The sequence below is a fragment of the Euprymna scolopes genome, chromosome 7 (genome assembly GCF_053919585.1).
Source record: "Euprymna scolopes isolate OS-2025 chromosome 7, ASM5391958v1, whole genome shotgun sequence".
Taxonomy (NCBI): domain Eukaryota; kingdom Metazoa; phylum Mollusca; class Cephalopoda; order Sepiida; family Sepiolidae; genus Euprymna; species Euprymna scolopes.
Window position 1 is genome coordinate 173431029 of NC_136488.1, and position 16115 is coordinate 173447143.

Sequence of the window (16115 nt, forward strand, 5' to 3'; positions counted from 1 at the left end):
TGAACCCTATCGAAAACCTCTGGCACATATTGAAAACTAAGGTTAAAAAGCGGAAACCTAGAAATTTGAGGGATTTGGAGAACTACTGCATTGAAGAATGGTAAAAAATCAGTGTTGATGCTTGTAAAAACCTTGTTGATAAATATCCAAAACGGTTACAGGTAGTTATTAAGAATAAAGGGCATGCTATTGACTATTAGTAAGAGAGGTATGAATAATTTTGAACTAGTGCCATTATTGTTTTTTCTTTGTATACTGTTTCAAACTTGCATAATTTATTTATTTGTTGAGTTTAAATTAAATGCTTATGCTTGATTTATTGTTTGAAATCCCTTTAATATTGTCTACCTTCTGGTTTGAGCAATATTCTTATAGAAATCTCAAAGATCCGAGGGGTATGAATAATATCGGGCACAAGTGTATGTATATACTATATATATACTAAATATATATACTACATATATATGTATATACTATATATATACTATATATACTATATATATATGTATATACTATATATACTATATATATACTATATATATATGTATATACTATATATATACTATATATACTATATATATATGTATATACTATATATACTATATATATACTATATATATATGTATATACTATATATATACTATATATATATGTATATACTATATATATACTATATATATGTATATACTATATATATACTATATATATACTATATATATATGTATATACTATATATATACTATATATATATATGTATATACTATATATATACTATATATAAACTATATATATGTATATACTATATATATACTATATATAAACTATATATATATATGTATATACTATATATATACTACATATATACTATACATATGTATATACTATATATATGCTATATATATCTGTATATACTATATATATATGTATACACTATATATATGCTATATATATGTATACACTATATATATATATATATAAGTATACACTTTATATATATGTATATACTATATATATATGTTTATACTATATATATATATGTATATACTATATATATATATGTATATACCAAAATGTGTATATACTATATACTATATATATACTATATATATATGTATATACTATATACTATATATATAAATTTATATACCATATATATATGTATATACTATATATAAATATATGTATATACTATATATATATGTATATACTATATATATATATGTATATACTATATATATATGTATATACTATATATATATGTGTATATACTATATATATATATATGCATATACTATATATATATATATGCATATACTATATATATATGCATATACTATATATATGTATATACTATATATATATGTATATACTATATATATATGTATATACTATATATATATGTATATACTATATATATATATGTGCATACTATATATATACTATATATATATATACTAGATACTATATATATACTATATATATACTAGATACTATATATATATACTATATATATACTATATATATACTATATATATACAATATATATGTATACTATATATATATATACTATATATATACTATATATATATACTATATATATATATACTATATATATATACTATATATATACTATATATATATACTATATATATATACTATATATATACTATATATATACTATATATATACTATATATATACTATATATATATACTATATATATATATACTATATATATATACTATATATATATACTATATATATATATACTATATATATACTATATATATGTACTATATATATGTACTATATATATATACTATATATATATAGTATATACTATGTATATATAAATGTATATACCATATATATATACTATATATATACTATATATGTATATTCTATGTATTTATATATATGTATATACTATTGTATAGGGTTTTTTTAGTTTACCGACCCCTCGGCATTCACTTTTAATTTGTCTACTTTTATAGGTTTTCGGGTACGTTGAGAACGAATATCGCAATCATTTTTTGCGCAAACAAGTAGTCATCCATATTTGAAGATATTCAGTATCCAACATAATCACTATCATTTCCACTGGCGGCCATCTTGTTTTCGATTTTCCAATTTAGTGAAAAAAAGCCAAAAAAGAGCCAAATGGAGCCAGAAGGGCCACATTATGGTCCCCAATACATTTTTCGGCTATTTTTTGGCTTCAAATACCACCCCTTCCCCTCTGGATATTTTCCTGCTTCTCGATATCAAAACGGACAATTGTTCTTTAACTTTCTTCATTACATTCATTTTTGTGCGACTGCATGGGGTCTTACCTACAAGTGTCACCTGCCCCAATTGTAAAGAAACATGCTTTTATAGGGAGGAAGAATGCAGGTGGCGATGCAGAACTTACTCTGCGACGCCAAAAGAAAAAAAAGGACATACTGCTCCTTCAGTGTTAGTGACGCAAAAAGTGTGCGAACATTGGGTGCAACACCAAAACGTGATAGGCGGTGAGGGCATCGAGGTGAAAATTGACGAAACGTTGATTGTTTGAAGAAAATATAACAGAGGAAGAAAACTCAGTCAAATTTGGCTTTTTGGAGGGATAGAGGGAGTTTCGAAACATAGTTTTGTGCTTGCTTTGACAGAACCAGACGAATGAAGAAATGAGAAAACTTTAGTCTCATTAGTTACAAAATTTGTTTTGCCAGGTTCCATTATATACAGTGACTCTTGGCAAGCTTACCATAATCTCGGCCAACACTACGCACATAAAATGGTAATTCATTCAAAAACATTTGTGGACCAGCAAACCCTACTATACATACACAAAATATCGAATGTCTCTGGCGAGATATTAAAGAGTGAGCTAGGAGGTCTGGCATTCGCTCAGAGTACATTCAACAGTATCTGTCAAGATATCTGTTCATTCAAAGTGAAACAGAGAAATCTTTTCTCCTACACAAATTTTTAATTGAAGCGGCCAAGCTTTATAGACATAAGTCAAAGCATTAACTATTTCTTTATTTCCTCTTTTCTTGTTTTTTCTCACCCGGTTCACTTTTTCAAAAGAAATCATGCACTTTCATGATTAAACAATTATTTTTATGATAAAAAGAAAAAAAAAAGGTCAATGTTGATAAATACACAACTGCAAAAGCACCTGTTAAAAACTATACAAGTTCTATAATTGAATCTCTTCCCTTCCTCAATTTTGAATGTGATATTCGTTCATAACAGACCCGAAATCCTTAAAATTACCATTTTTATAAGTTAAGTTGTGCGTTGGTGTATTATCGACATTGGCCAAAAAAAACAAAAACAAAAAAAAACTTTCATTTTCGATTTTGGACATAAACCGTTTTTGGCATTTCACGGGAAAGGTGGACACTGCGTAAACAGGTTATAATTTAATGTCTTAAATTTTAAATAAGGGTTTCTATTACTGTACACAGATTCAAAAAAGTTGTCAAAAAAAAAAAAAAAACAAATAAATGTTATCAAAGGCAAGATATGTTACTTTTCTACCTAACTGGATATGTTTTTAGTGTTTTTATTTAATGTAACATGTTTATGCAACTCGAAAAACATACAGTGTTTGCCAATGTATTGGAAAGTAAAAAATGATGCCCGACTCTCTTTGACACGGTAAGTTGGGAAAAAGAGTTAAAAATAAAACACTAGAAAAAATACTGTTAAAACCCCACCGATTATATGTCAAATACATGCTTGATTTAAAAAAAGGGGGGGCGAGATATATATGAAGAAAGTGAAAGAAAACCCAAGAGAGTAGCTATTAAATTAAAATCCGTTTACGCAGGGTTCATATTCCCCCTAAAGTACCCCGGTTTTTTTTCCTGTAAAAAAAAAAAAGAATTTTCGAGGGTGAAATGAGTCTTCATATTTATCAATGTTCATTTTCATTCAGTAAAATATATTTTCTTTCTAAAGTTTAATTTACATTTATTTTAATAAATATTACTCTAAACACTTTCTTGTAAAAAAAAAAAATTGATATATTTACATGTTCATTTGAGATAAAACGTTTTATTTTTTGTTAAAAAAAAAATGTTCATTTTCCTACAGTATAATAGTGTTTTCTTTCTAAAGTTAAATTTTAATTTATTTCAATAAATATTACTCTAAACACTGTTTTAATTTGTGGTCTTGTGTTACGTTCTTTCTTGGACCCCCACCCCCACCCCACCCCTCTCCAATAATTTTTTTTTTTGCATCAAGGACATCTACTGCATGATTGTTTGAAGGACTTCCATTTACTGTGGACCGGAAGAGGCACTTCCTGTAATGGCGTTTTGACGAAATAAACATGCTTGCTTTCTCAGGTTTCTATCTCTTCGTGTCATCTCTTTCTCCAGTCATCCTGGTTTCTACTTATGTGCCTCTATCAACTAAGCACCTCTTCTTATGGTAAGATGCTTCATTTTATCTTCATCTAGCTTGTAACTTTAATATTAAGACATATTTACAACCACGTGTTCGAACAACATAACATGGTATCAGAAGTGGCCTAACGTATCCACACTATCGTCTACATACACTTACATACTACAAGCAGAATGGACTCTCACTTTATTCCACCACCTCCGCCAAATTTCTCATCTGAAAATCTTTCTGAAGAGTGGAAGGAATTCAAACAAGACCTAAAAATATACCTAACTGCCACGGAAAAGCTAGAAAAAAGTGACGAGGTAACAACAAGCATTCTTCTTCAATGCCTTGGAAAACAGGGCCAGAAAATATACAGAAGCTTTGCTTTTCAGTCCGAGGAAGACAGCCTCAATTTCTCAACAGTCTTCGAAAAATTCGAAGAATATTGTAATCCCCGGAAAAACGTAACTCTCTCCCGTTTCCAATTTCTTACGACGCATCAGGATGACGCAGAACCTTTTGACGAGTCTGTCACCAAAATAAAAACATTAAGCCAGGAATGTGAATTTGGCAAACTTGCTGACAGCCTAATACGGGACATAATAATAATAGGCACGAACGAACCCCATCTGCAGGAAAAACTTCTTGCAAAATCCAACCTGACCCTGGAAAAGGCCATAAAAGCAGGTTGAACAGCCGAGCTAACCAAACAGAATGGGTGTTCTACAAAGGGACTTAAAGTCGGTAGATTTGACTAAAAAGAACCCAGAAAAAAAATATATAGAACAAGCACCCAGAAGTGAGTGCAACCCGTCAGACACTAACTACAGTAACGAAAAAATAAAAAAACTAAGTACTGCTCTTTTTCACATTTTCATGGAAACTGCCCAGCATATGGTCAGACCTGCAATAAATGCAAAAAGAAAAATCGTTTTGCCAGTAGATGCATGGCGAAAAGATCGGGCCACAAAGTCTATCAAGAATACGAGGCATCTTCTACAGATGAAGATTTATCTGAAAATTATGTGGACTATATCTCAGCCAAATCTTTAGCAACAAAAAAGAAAAAAGTAACTAACAGTCACAAGGTCAATGCCCTATCAGAAGATTGGAATGTGGTTCTGCCCATCAATGGAACCAACATACAATTCAAAATAGACTCAGGCAGTCAAGTCAACATTCTCCCTATTAGAGACTACTACAGGTTGTCTAATCGACCAGAAATAAAACCTACCCAAACATCGCTCTCTGCCTATAACAACATGGCGATACCAGTCCAGGGCAAATGTGTTGCTCAACTAACTAGACAGAACCGCAAATATCATGTTACATTTATAGTGGCGAACATAAATGCTTCTCGCATACTCGGCTTAAAGGCCTGCACTAGTCTCAACCTTATAAAAAAAATATGTGAAGTAAATACTAGCACAGTAGACGTCCTTTCCGATTTTAAGGACTGTTTTTGAGAACTTGGCCCACTTCCTGGCACTCATCATATCACAATGGATCCAGAAGTTAAGCCAGTCATAAACCCTCCACGCAAAATTCCTTTTTTATTAAAGAAAAAATTAGAAACAGAGCTGAAAAGCATGATCGACTTGGGAGTCATAACACCAGTAACCAAACCAACAGAATGGGTATCGTCACTGGTAGTAGTGGTAAAGCCCAACAGTTCCCTTCGAGTATGCCTTGACCCAAGGAATCTCAACAAGGCTACAAAAAGAGAGCACTATAGGCTCCCAACAGCATCAGACATCATTCACGAAATGGCAGGTGCTAAATTCTTCACCAAGTCGATGCATCAAAGGCTTTCTGGCAGATCAAAGTTGATGAAGAAAGCTCAAAACTCCTTACTTTCAACTCATCCTGTGGTCGCTACAGATTTAAACGTCTCCCATATGGAATACACAGTGCCAGTGAAATATGCCACACAAAAATAGCAGGAATCATCGAAAACATCGAAGGATGCAGAAATTCACAGGACGACATCATCATTTGGGCGGACACTCAAGAACGTCTGCAAAACAGAATGATTGAAGTCCTGAACGCCATAAGGAAATCCGGCATGAAATTAAATCAAATCAATCCAAATGCCAGTTTAACATTATTGAATTGGCATTTCTAGGCCACACCATATCCAACCGTGGAGTTGAACCGGATGTAAACAAATGCAGAGCCGTCAGAAACATGCCAGATCCAACAAATAAAACCGAACTTCAGCGCTTCTTAGGGATGATCAACTACCTAGGAAAATTCATCCCCAACTTATCAAATGAAACTGCACCTCTTCGTCTCTTGTTGGAAAAAGACAACATGTGGTCTTTCGATAAACCATAAAAAGAAGCTCTCCAACGACTAAAAGATTTGGTCACGCAGAATCCAACATTAAAATACTTTGACCCAGCACTTCCAATCAGGGTCTCTTCAGACGCATCAACTCTAGGACTTGGAGCCATGTTGGAACAAAATCACAATAATAATTGGGCTCCAGTGGCATTTGCTAGTCAATCTCTCACATCTGCGGAAAAAAATTATTGCCCCCTTGAACTGGAAATGCTGTCCATAGTATTTGCCTGTCAACATTTTCACAAATTCTTATATGGACAACGCTTTGTAGTTAATAACGATCATAAGCCTCTCAAAACTATTGTCACAAAGCAAATTGCTAAAACTCCACCCAGAGTACAACGCTTCTTATTACGCTTACAGAAGTATGGCTTTGAAATTGAATATACTAAAGGAAAATTAATGTATGTTGTGGACACACTCAGCCGTGCAGCACAGAAATGCAATACACCAGAAATCCCAGACAAAGAAATGAATCTATTCGTCCACTCCATAATGTCCTCAATGCCTATCAGTGACAGACGTCAACAACAGCTGTCAACTGAGACAGCTAAAGATGAAACATTGCAACAGCTACAACAGCAAATCATGGAAGGATGGCCAGATCATCGACACAACCTAAACAGTTGCCTCCACCCATATTTCAATTTCAGGCATGAACTCACTTCCCAGGAAGGTCTTCTATCAACAGGCCAACAAATTATTGTCCCAACTAATATGCGAGCAGAAATGCTCAAGATTTTGCATCAGGCACACTTGGGAATTGAAAAAACTAAATTCAATGCCAGACAGGCTCTATTCTGGCCAAATATGAACAAGGAAATAGAAGACATGATAAAAAACTGTGATTCATGTCCACAGTACAGCAACTGACAAAGTTCAGAGCCAGAGATACCACATGATATTCCTGATTAACCCTGGGATAAGGTTGCCACAGACTTCTTCAGACTGCGTGGGAAAGATTACGTCATGGTAGTGGATTACCACTCAAAATTTTTCGAATTTAGCCATCTCACTGACACAAGGGCCTCAACAGTAATAACTCGAACAAAACACATCTTCTCCAAGCATGGAATACCTAAACTGGTAATCTTCGACAATGGTCCTCAATTCACATCGCATGAATACAACAAATTTGCCACTAAATGGGACTTCTCTCATGTAACAAGCAGCCCAGAATACCCCCAATCCAACGATTTAGTGGAGAGAACGATTCAAACAGTGAAGAAAACATTGTGCAAATCTTTCCAAACTGGGGATGATCCATATGTGGCTCTACTAACCTTGCGCACAACACTTGGCAAAAACAACTCTTCTTCACTAGCAGCAAAACTAATGAATTGCCAAATCAGAACACTCCTACCAGTCATGAGAAACCATAGTCATGAACCATGCATATTGCCCTCTGATGAGAGACAAAAGGCGAAACCGGACAACAGCAAACAGCGAAATCTCACCCCACTAAAGATAGGGGATCATGTCTGAGTGCACGATGGTAGAACTTGGTCCAGGAAAGGCAAGTTCATAAAACATTGCCATCAATCAAGGTCTTATTTGGTATTAATGGAAAATGGCATAACAATACACGGAAACTGCAAACATCTACTGCTAATACCTCGGTCAAAGATACCAGCAACACTACCTTATCCTGACACAATATTCAACTCACCCGAGCAGGATCATCGACCAAGAACAGAAGCAGCAAACCCAGCAACCCAGAAGCAGGTCGTCGATCAAGATCAGGACGACTAATACATCAATCCAGAGTCATCCTGGTTTCTACTTATGTGCCTCAATCAACTAACATTTACAACCACGTGTTCAAACAACATAGCAGTGGTGAGGTGGAGAAGGGGTGGGACAGTGACTTGTGGCAAAGTTGACCTTTTCTGGCGTTTTTTTTTTTTGGGGGGGGGGTATTGGAAAACAAGATAACCGCCAGTAAATTGTTAGTGATTACGTTGGATACTGAATGTCTTCAGAAATGGATACCTACTTATTTGCGCAAAATAATGCGATATTCGTTTTCAGCATACCTGAAAACCTTTAAAATTCGAAAAATTAAAGGGAAATGCCAAGAGATTGGTAAACTAAAAATTTACCATACTATGTTGAAATATTTGGAAACTAATACGAATTTAAAAAAAAAAAAAAGTATTTTTTCAAACATAGTAATACTGAAAGTGCCCTTATTGATCCGTGCTGAAATAATAACGTTATTATTTAGAAAGCCATTCTTAACATGGTGAAGAGAGGGTGTTTTGTAACTATCCTCTACTTTAACCTTACAATTTAATAAAAACAGATATCATAAAGCTTTAATTAAATTTGAAAATACTATTTTAAAATATAGGATCGTTTTTTAATTAAAGAAAACTATGAAACTTAAAAGTGCCATTTTTCTAAAAAGTATATTACTTTCGTGTAAGAAGTTTAGTTTATAAAATGGAGCAAAAACAAATTAGAGGGAATTAATACTTACTCTTCGTCAAATCTTGTTATATATAATTTCTCGTCTTCAAAGTCTTCTTTGAATAGGATAAAGAATGATTTGTAAACTTGAAAACTTGTGGCAAATAAATAAGACGCTTTGATCAAATGAAATTTGTTTAGTATTTAAAAATGTGTCATTCTCTGATTGAAACAGATTTTGAATTATCTTCCACTTAATGGTCTCTGCTAAAATTTACAAAAACGTGAGGAGGAGGTGGGCGTGGGGCAGTTGACATTGGTAGTAATAGTAGTCTTCTATGGTGGTAGCAGCTGTGGTAATAATTATGTTGAGTGTAACAAAAAGCTGAGAGAGAGAGGAGGAAGAGGAGGAGAAGAAGAAGAAGGAAGAGGGGAATGCATTCGTATTTCACGTCATCCAGACAAAGGATACACTTGCATATGCAAATGGTTATTTTAAAAATTATTTGAATGAAAAAAATATCAGGTATTGATCGAAACTAATATTGACACCACTATAAATAGTAGAATAAAATAGAAAAATTTGGTGAATGCGAACGGCATCCAATAATCTTTATTTAGAGGAGTCATTTCCTCCTCCTTCACCGGTTTGTAAAATCCTTCGTGTCGTATTTTGATGATCAACGTTTAGCTAGTTCCCTCCTCCCCTCGAACGATTCAGAGGTAAACAAATATAAATACTTGTTTTACAATCCACAGAGATTCAAAAAAGTGGTCAAAATTCAAATATATAACAAATAAATGAGAAACTGCACATAAAGACATACCCGGACTTTCAACCACGCCGGCAGATGACGCCTGCGTTTGTCAATTGAGGTATGGAAGCACAAAATGGGTACAATTTTCAAATATATTTATTTTTATTTTGGGTTTGTTTTACTGGACACATAGATTCGAAAAGGTTGTCACAAAACAAATATAGAACAAGTAAATGTTATCAAAGGCAAGATAAGTTACTTTTCTACCTAACTGGATATGTTTATAGTGTTTATATTTAATGTAACCTGTTATTCAGCTCGAAAAACATACAGTGTTTGCCGATGTATTGGAAAATTTAAAATGGCGGCCGACTCTCTCTTTGAGGCGGTAAGTTTGGGAAAATGAATTATTAATAAAAAAAAAACAGACAAAATACTGTTAGAAACTCGCTCAATATATGTTTCTGTGACATAGGCTGACATATATTCGGTGGGTTTTTAACAGTATTTTGACTGTTTTTTATTTATAACTCATTTTCCCAAACTTACCGTTTCAAAGAGAGAATCGGCCGCTATTTAAAATGTTTTACATCGGTAAACACTGTATGTTTTTCGAGCTTTATAAACATGTTACCTTTAATATAAACACTAAAAACATATCCAGTTAGGTAGAAAAGTAACTTATCTTGCTTTTGATAACATTTATTTGTTCTATATTTGTTTTGTGACAACTTTTTCGAATCTATGCGTACAGTAAAACAAACCCTTTATTTTTTGCCACCTATAAAATGAAAAGGGAACAGGTGCTAATGTAATGCAGAGAATGATCCGCACTATTTTTTAAATCGTATTTCCACATTTTATTAAAGTTTTATGATATCTTTTTTATTCAATTGTAAGATTAAAGTACAGAATAGGTACAAAACACCCTTCCCCTCTCTAGCGTTATAATCAGGATTCGGTTCTGGGGTTCGGGAAGGAGTGAGTCACTCTCTCGACAACAGCACGTTTCTGCCCTCTTCTTTTCCAATCGACCACACTTGGCCTCTCGCCACCAATGTCATACCGCACTATCCGAACATCAGCAATACAAAATTCTTTTCAAGAGAAGATGTTCACGACTCTTTTCTCTCTGCTGCCCCAGGGAATTTTCCCCTGCTTTTATATCCTCCTATCTAGAAAAAAAAAGGAAGAGACAGGAAAAAAAAATAGCTTCTCCCATCATGCTCTGCCTTCCCAAGATGCCCTTCGCGTATACAAATGCGCTGGCCATCCTTTCCTTTTTCTTTCGCAAATAGCAGTGCAGATACACCCGGTACGTTTCTTTTTTTTTTTCTTCTTTTCTAACCATATACCCTATACCCTCCCCATGTTAAGAATAGCTTTTTAAATAATAACGTTATTATTTCAGCACGGATCACTCTCTGCATGAGTACCAGGGAACAAAACAAACAAACAAACAAAAAACTGGCCGTGTCAAACCGTCCTCTTATTAATACAACGAGCGAAAGTCTTTTTTCCTTTCTTTCCTCAACTTCAAATCCTTGTCTATTCGATATTATCTTCCACCGTCTGTTCTCGTTCTAAGCTGTCCAACAAAAAACTACACTCAATTGCTATACTTTAGAAGTTGTCCCATTTGACAGCTTCTGCCCTGATCTCTCTCCATATGGCAAACTTCCCCGGTCCACAGTCGACCATCGACAGATACAGCTTATGGCGATAATAGGTCACATCAATGGTCAATCGCGAAAGTCTTTTTTCCTTTCTTTCCTCAACTTCAAATCCTTGTGTATTCGATATTATCTTCCACCGTCTGTTCTCGTTCTAAGCTGTCCAACAAAAAACTACACTCAATTGCTATGCTTTAGAAGTTGTCCCATTTGACAGCTTCTGCCCTGATCTCTCTCCATATGGCAAACTTCCCCAGTCCACAGTCGACCATAGACAGATACAGCTTATGGCGATAATAGGTCACATTAATGGCCAATCGCTTCCAGTCCTCTGCAATGTGTAACTCTCCTGGTTCATGTCTGGACGATCCGGGGTCTATCGATCTGCAGATACACCCAGTACGTTTGTTTTTTGCTTTTTTTTCTAACCATATACCCCACAGGTAGTAGAGGATCAGGATCATCCTCGAATTTTATGTTTTCTTCTTCATCATCCTCCGAAGTACAGGAGACACAACAGATGCAGACATCTTTCACATGATGTGGGACACCATCGGCCAACATAGTCTGAGGACTTATTATTTTTTCTATTCGTCCACTGCCAAACCTTGTAGTGCACTGAGCATTTGGTGGTTTTACCCAATCGTTCCAACACTACACCTGTAGCTAAAGAATTCATGTCAACCCATGCATTCAGTTCATGTCCAGATACATGCCACTCTCCCTGGGCAGGGTCATATTTACATGCTTTAGTCAACGTTTCAGCCATCATTTGCGGGAGAGAATTGTCATCGACTATCTCATCCCATCCTTTTTGACCGCAGTTATTGTCAGTCAGAGCCATCCATAGACAGGTAAATGTCCTACTAATTTACTGCAAATAGAAAACGTGATGCACCACATTAACACACTAGGTACATCTGGAATCAGGCTCCCTCTCTTCCATTATTCCCGGATTTTAAGGCCAAACATGAGCGTCCCATCCTTTAAGTGCTTAGGGTCTTTGCTTATTAAAATGAAAGATTTGTTTCATTTGGACTGCATCTGTAGACATTATGTCTTCATTAATATAGATGTCATTAATGTAAGCTGAAGTAGCTTTCACAGTGGTCTCATCTTGCATCAAAACAGTTTTAATGATAACTGTCATTATTAAGGGTGCTACGTTTAGGCCAAAACCTAAGCATGTCAAACAGTATCGTTTACCCTTGATTATCTGTCTGAAATGGCCACAGTGACTCATGGACCTGTATATGTAGGTAGGCTCTTTTCAAATCCAGCAGTGCTACATTACTCCTTTTCTGAAGCCCCTCTCATAGTTTAGCAGTGCACACATCTGCATTCTCGGTAAAAGCATCAACATGCTGATTTAATTCTCGATAATCCTTCATGGGTCGAATTTTGTGTTTAGTCAGTTGTTCAATAGCCATGAGTGAAATTAATCCTTTGGGTGGTCAGGACGTTCTTGTGGGTATGATATTAACCAACCCTTATCAATCCACAGCTGATTCTTGGTAGAAATTATATACTTTGGAATGGTATTGCATAACTGATCTGGCGATTCGATAATAGTCTATTTCCACCTCGCTGTCCAAGCCCTTTCTTTATTATCAAACGTAGCAGAGAAATCCTTTTCCTCAATAGAAATAGCTGTACATACTTCTTTCCCTCTACCAAGCCTTATATCTCTGGCTGCTGTAGCTATGACACTTCCTAGAGCTCGTATTGTGTCAATTCCAAGTAATAAGTCGTATCCAAGGGGTTTTTCTTACATAACCAGGATGTTAACTTCACCTGTGTCACCTTTCTCAGTGCAGATTGTGACAGTCCCTATACCACAACATACTTGGGATAAGTCATTAATGGTCATGACCTCCACTTGTTGCTTCCTCCATGTCCCACAGTGATTTGTGCTAACTATGGACCGGGAATATCCTGTGTCTACAAGTACTAAACATTGCACTTCATTGATTTTAACATTGACAACAGGCAATGCTGTGTTCATTGCTTGGCAAAGGGCAAGGGTGGTGACAATACCTTTTCTCCGACTACATTTCCTGAACAGTTCCGAGATATGTGATCTAACTCATTGTAACAATAACATTGTGGTGTTCTGTGTGCTCATTGATAATCATTCATTGTACCACTTCGACGCCAGCACTCCTTAGCAAAATGGTTAGGACCTCCACATTTATAGCAGACAGGGCTCTCATGCTTAGCATTCGCTGGGAGAGAGAATCCACATTGTCTCCATAGGGTTTAAATGCTGCACGACTAGTGCCAGTTGCTGTTGTAATTGGTTATGGTTCCTTAAAGATGGTTTGCGTTCAGCCCAATAACTCGTCCGTTGTTAATCTGTCAGTATGTGACGACACTCGCAAAAGTTTACTGACATCCTCAGATAAGCCCATCAAAAGACACAGCATAACATTTTGTCATTGACGCCATTAAAGAGTGCTGGTAACTTCCGGAAATCAGCTAAGTAAACGTCTACCATTTCATTGGGATGTAGTTGCCAGGGAGTGAACTGTTGCCATGCAACAAAAGGATACATCCCAAATGCTGTATATAAGCTCTGCTTAATTTCTTCCCAGTCAGGTTAATCTCCGAGTTGCTGGTACACTGCATAGGCCTCTCCAGTTAACCTCAACAGAATGACTGTTGCTGGCTCCTTTATTTTGCACAAGTTGCAAATACGTTCAGCCTTCTCAACAGACAGCCCAGCAGTAAATTCATCAAATTCTGGTATTAAACGTCGAATCTGTCCATGTTTTTTTATATTAAGTCACCACTTATCAAAGTCACTTAAAAATGAAATAAAATACAAACGCCAAAATAGCTTATGAAATGGAAAGGGAACAAAACGAAAAAAAAAAAAAAAACTGGCAGTGTCAAGCCATCCTTTTGTCAATACAATGCACGAACGTATTTTTCCCTTTCTGTTATAGCGATCAAAAGCTAAAAGGGAAATAATTCTAATAAAGGAAGTAAGAGTTATTGCCCTTATAGAGATAAAAAGAAAAAACTAGAGTTTGAGAGACAATGGACAAGATGGCAGCTGTGCTAACACATGCATATTGTGCTGTAAATATAATTTGTTTTTCGATCGTAATAAATGGTATTTAACCTAAAATTAGCTTGCTTACTTTTCATGCAAATATTCCATGATTTCAACAACTCATTTCTCAACTTGAACAAATCCTTGTATATTCGATATTATCGTCCACTGTTTGTTCTCGTTCTAAGCTCTCATACAAAAAACTCCACTCAACTGCCATGCTTTAGAATTCGTCCCATTTAACAGTTACCAATTGTGTACATATGCAAATTAATAGCATACGTTCACCAATGAGCGACCTACAAAATTATGCTTGTCTTTTTTTCTACATTAAAAATAACCCCAACATTTCCAGGATGAGTACTGCACAGCCAAGAACTAAAAATCACAGAAAAACGCCAGAACGTTTCCAGAAAGCCACATCGAATTCAATTTTTGCTACTTTCAATGTAAATTTTTAATTCGGAGAAAATATATACTTGTTGAGATAAGCCAGTGAACTTTCAGTTTTATACTGCTTCAGATATTGCTTGTATGTCATGTCCAACATGGTAATTGTTGGGAAAACCAACTCTTAAGAAGACAATTAATGTTGCTTGTGGTGCATCGGGAAACAAGATACAACTAACTGGTGAATTGACATGCAATGTCTTTTTTAAAGGAAAAGAAATTTTAGGTGTTCGTTATGTCTCTGATGCATAAACCCTGAATCTTCTTGGTTTCGATTTTATTGAAGAACTTGATCATTTCAATGTCCCCCTAAAGTCAATTTTCAATTCTTTTAATATTAATGCTGCAGCAGAGGCTGAAACACATTTTAAAAACATACTTAAAGCAAAGTTCAACAATGTTTTTCAAGAGAGACTTGGACATTGTTCTAAAGTTAAAGAAACTTTAAAACTGAAGGCAGATGCAAAGCCAGTCTTCAGACCAAAGCATCCAATACCATATGCAGCTTTAGCCACAGTAAAAAAAGAAATGGATCGTCTACAACAAGAAGAAATAATCCAACCTACAAATTACAAAATATATACTTGTTGGGGAGCACCTATTGTCATTGTGAAGAAGGCTAATGGCAAAATACGCCTATGTGTGGACTTCAACAGAGGGCTAAATGACAGACTAGATACACATTAGTATCCAACTGCCCATACTGGAGGATCTATTCTCAAAGCTCAATAGTGGAACTTGTTTTGCAAAACTGGACCTTGCAAATACATATCTACGAATGGAAGTGTATGAAGATTCCAAAAATCTTCTCACTATCAACACTCACGAGGGATTATTTCAATTTAACCACCTTCCATTTGGGGTCAAGTCAGCTCCAGCAATATTCCAGCAAACTAGATACAGTACTCACAGGATTGCAAGGAGTTTCTGCCTACATTGATGATATTATCGTTACAGACACATCCCAAGAGGAACTTCTGCAGTGTCTGACTGCCATGCTGGATCGAATTCAACAATATGGATTTCA

The 16115-nt window shown here is 35.0% G+C and overlaps 1 long non-coding RNA gene across 1 annotated transcript in view; it reads left to right on the forward strand.

Annotated features, from left to right (window-relative positions):
* The first annotated feature begins 9586 nt into the window (after window positions 1-9586).
* The window catches only part of LOC145280260 (uncharacterized), a 53304-nt gene continuing 46775 nt past the window's right edge, over window positions 9587-16115 (forward strand). Inside the window, exon 1 of the long non-coding RNA XR_013868595.1 lies at window positions 9587-10025. This is a non-coding gene — a long non-coding RNA (uncharacterized LOC145280260). The remainder of the gene's footprint in view (window positions 10026-16115) is intronic.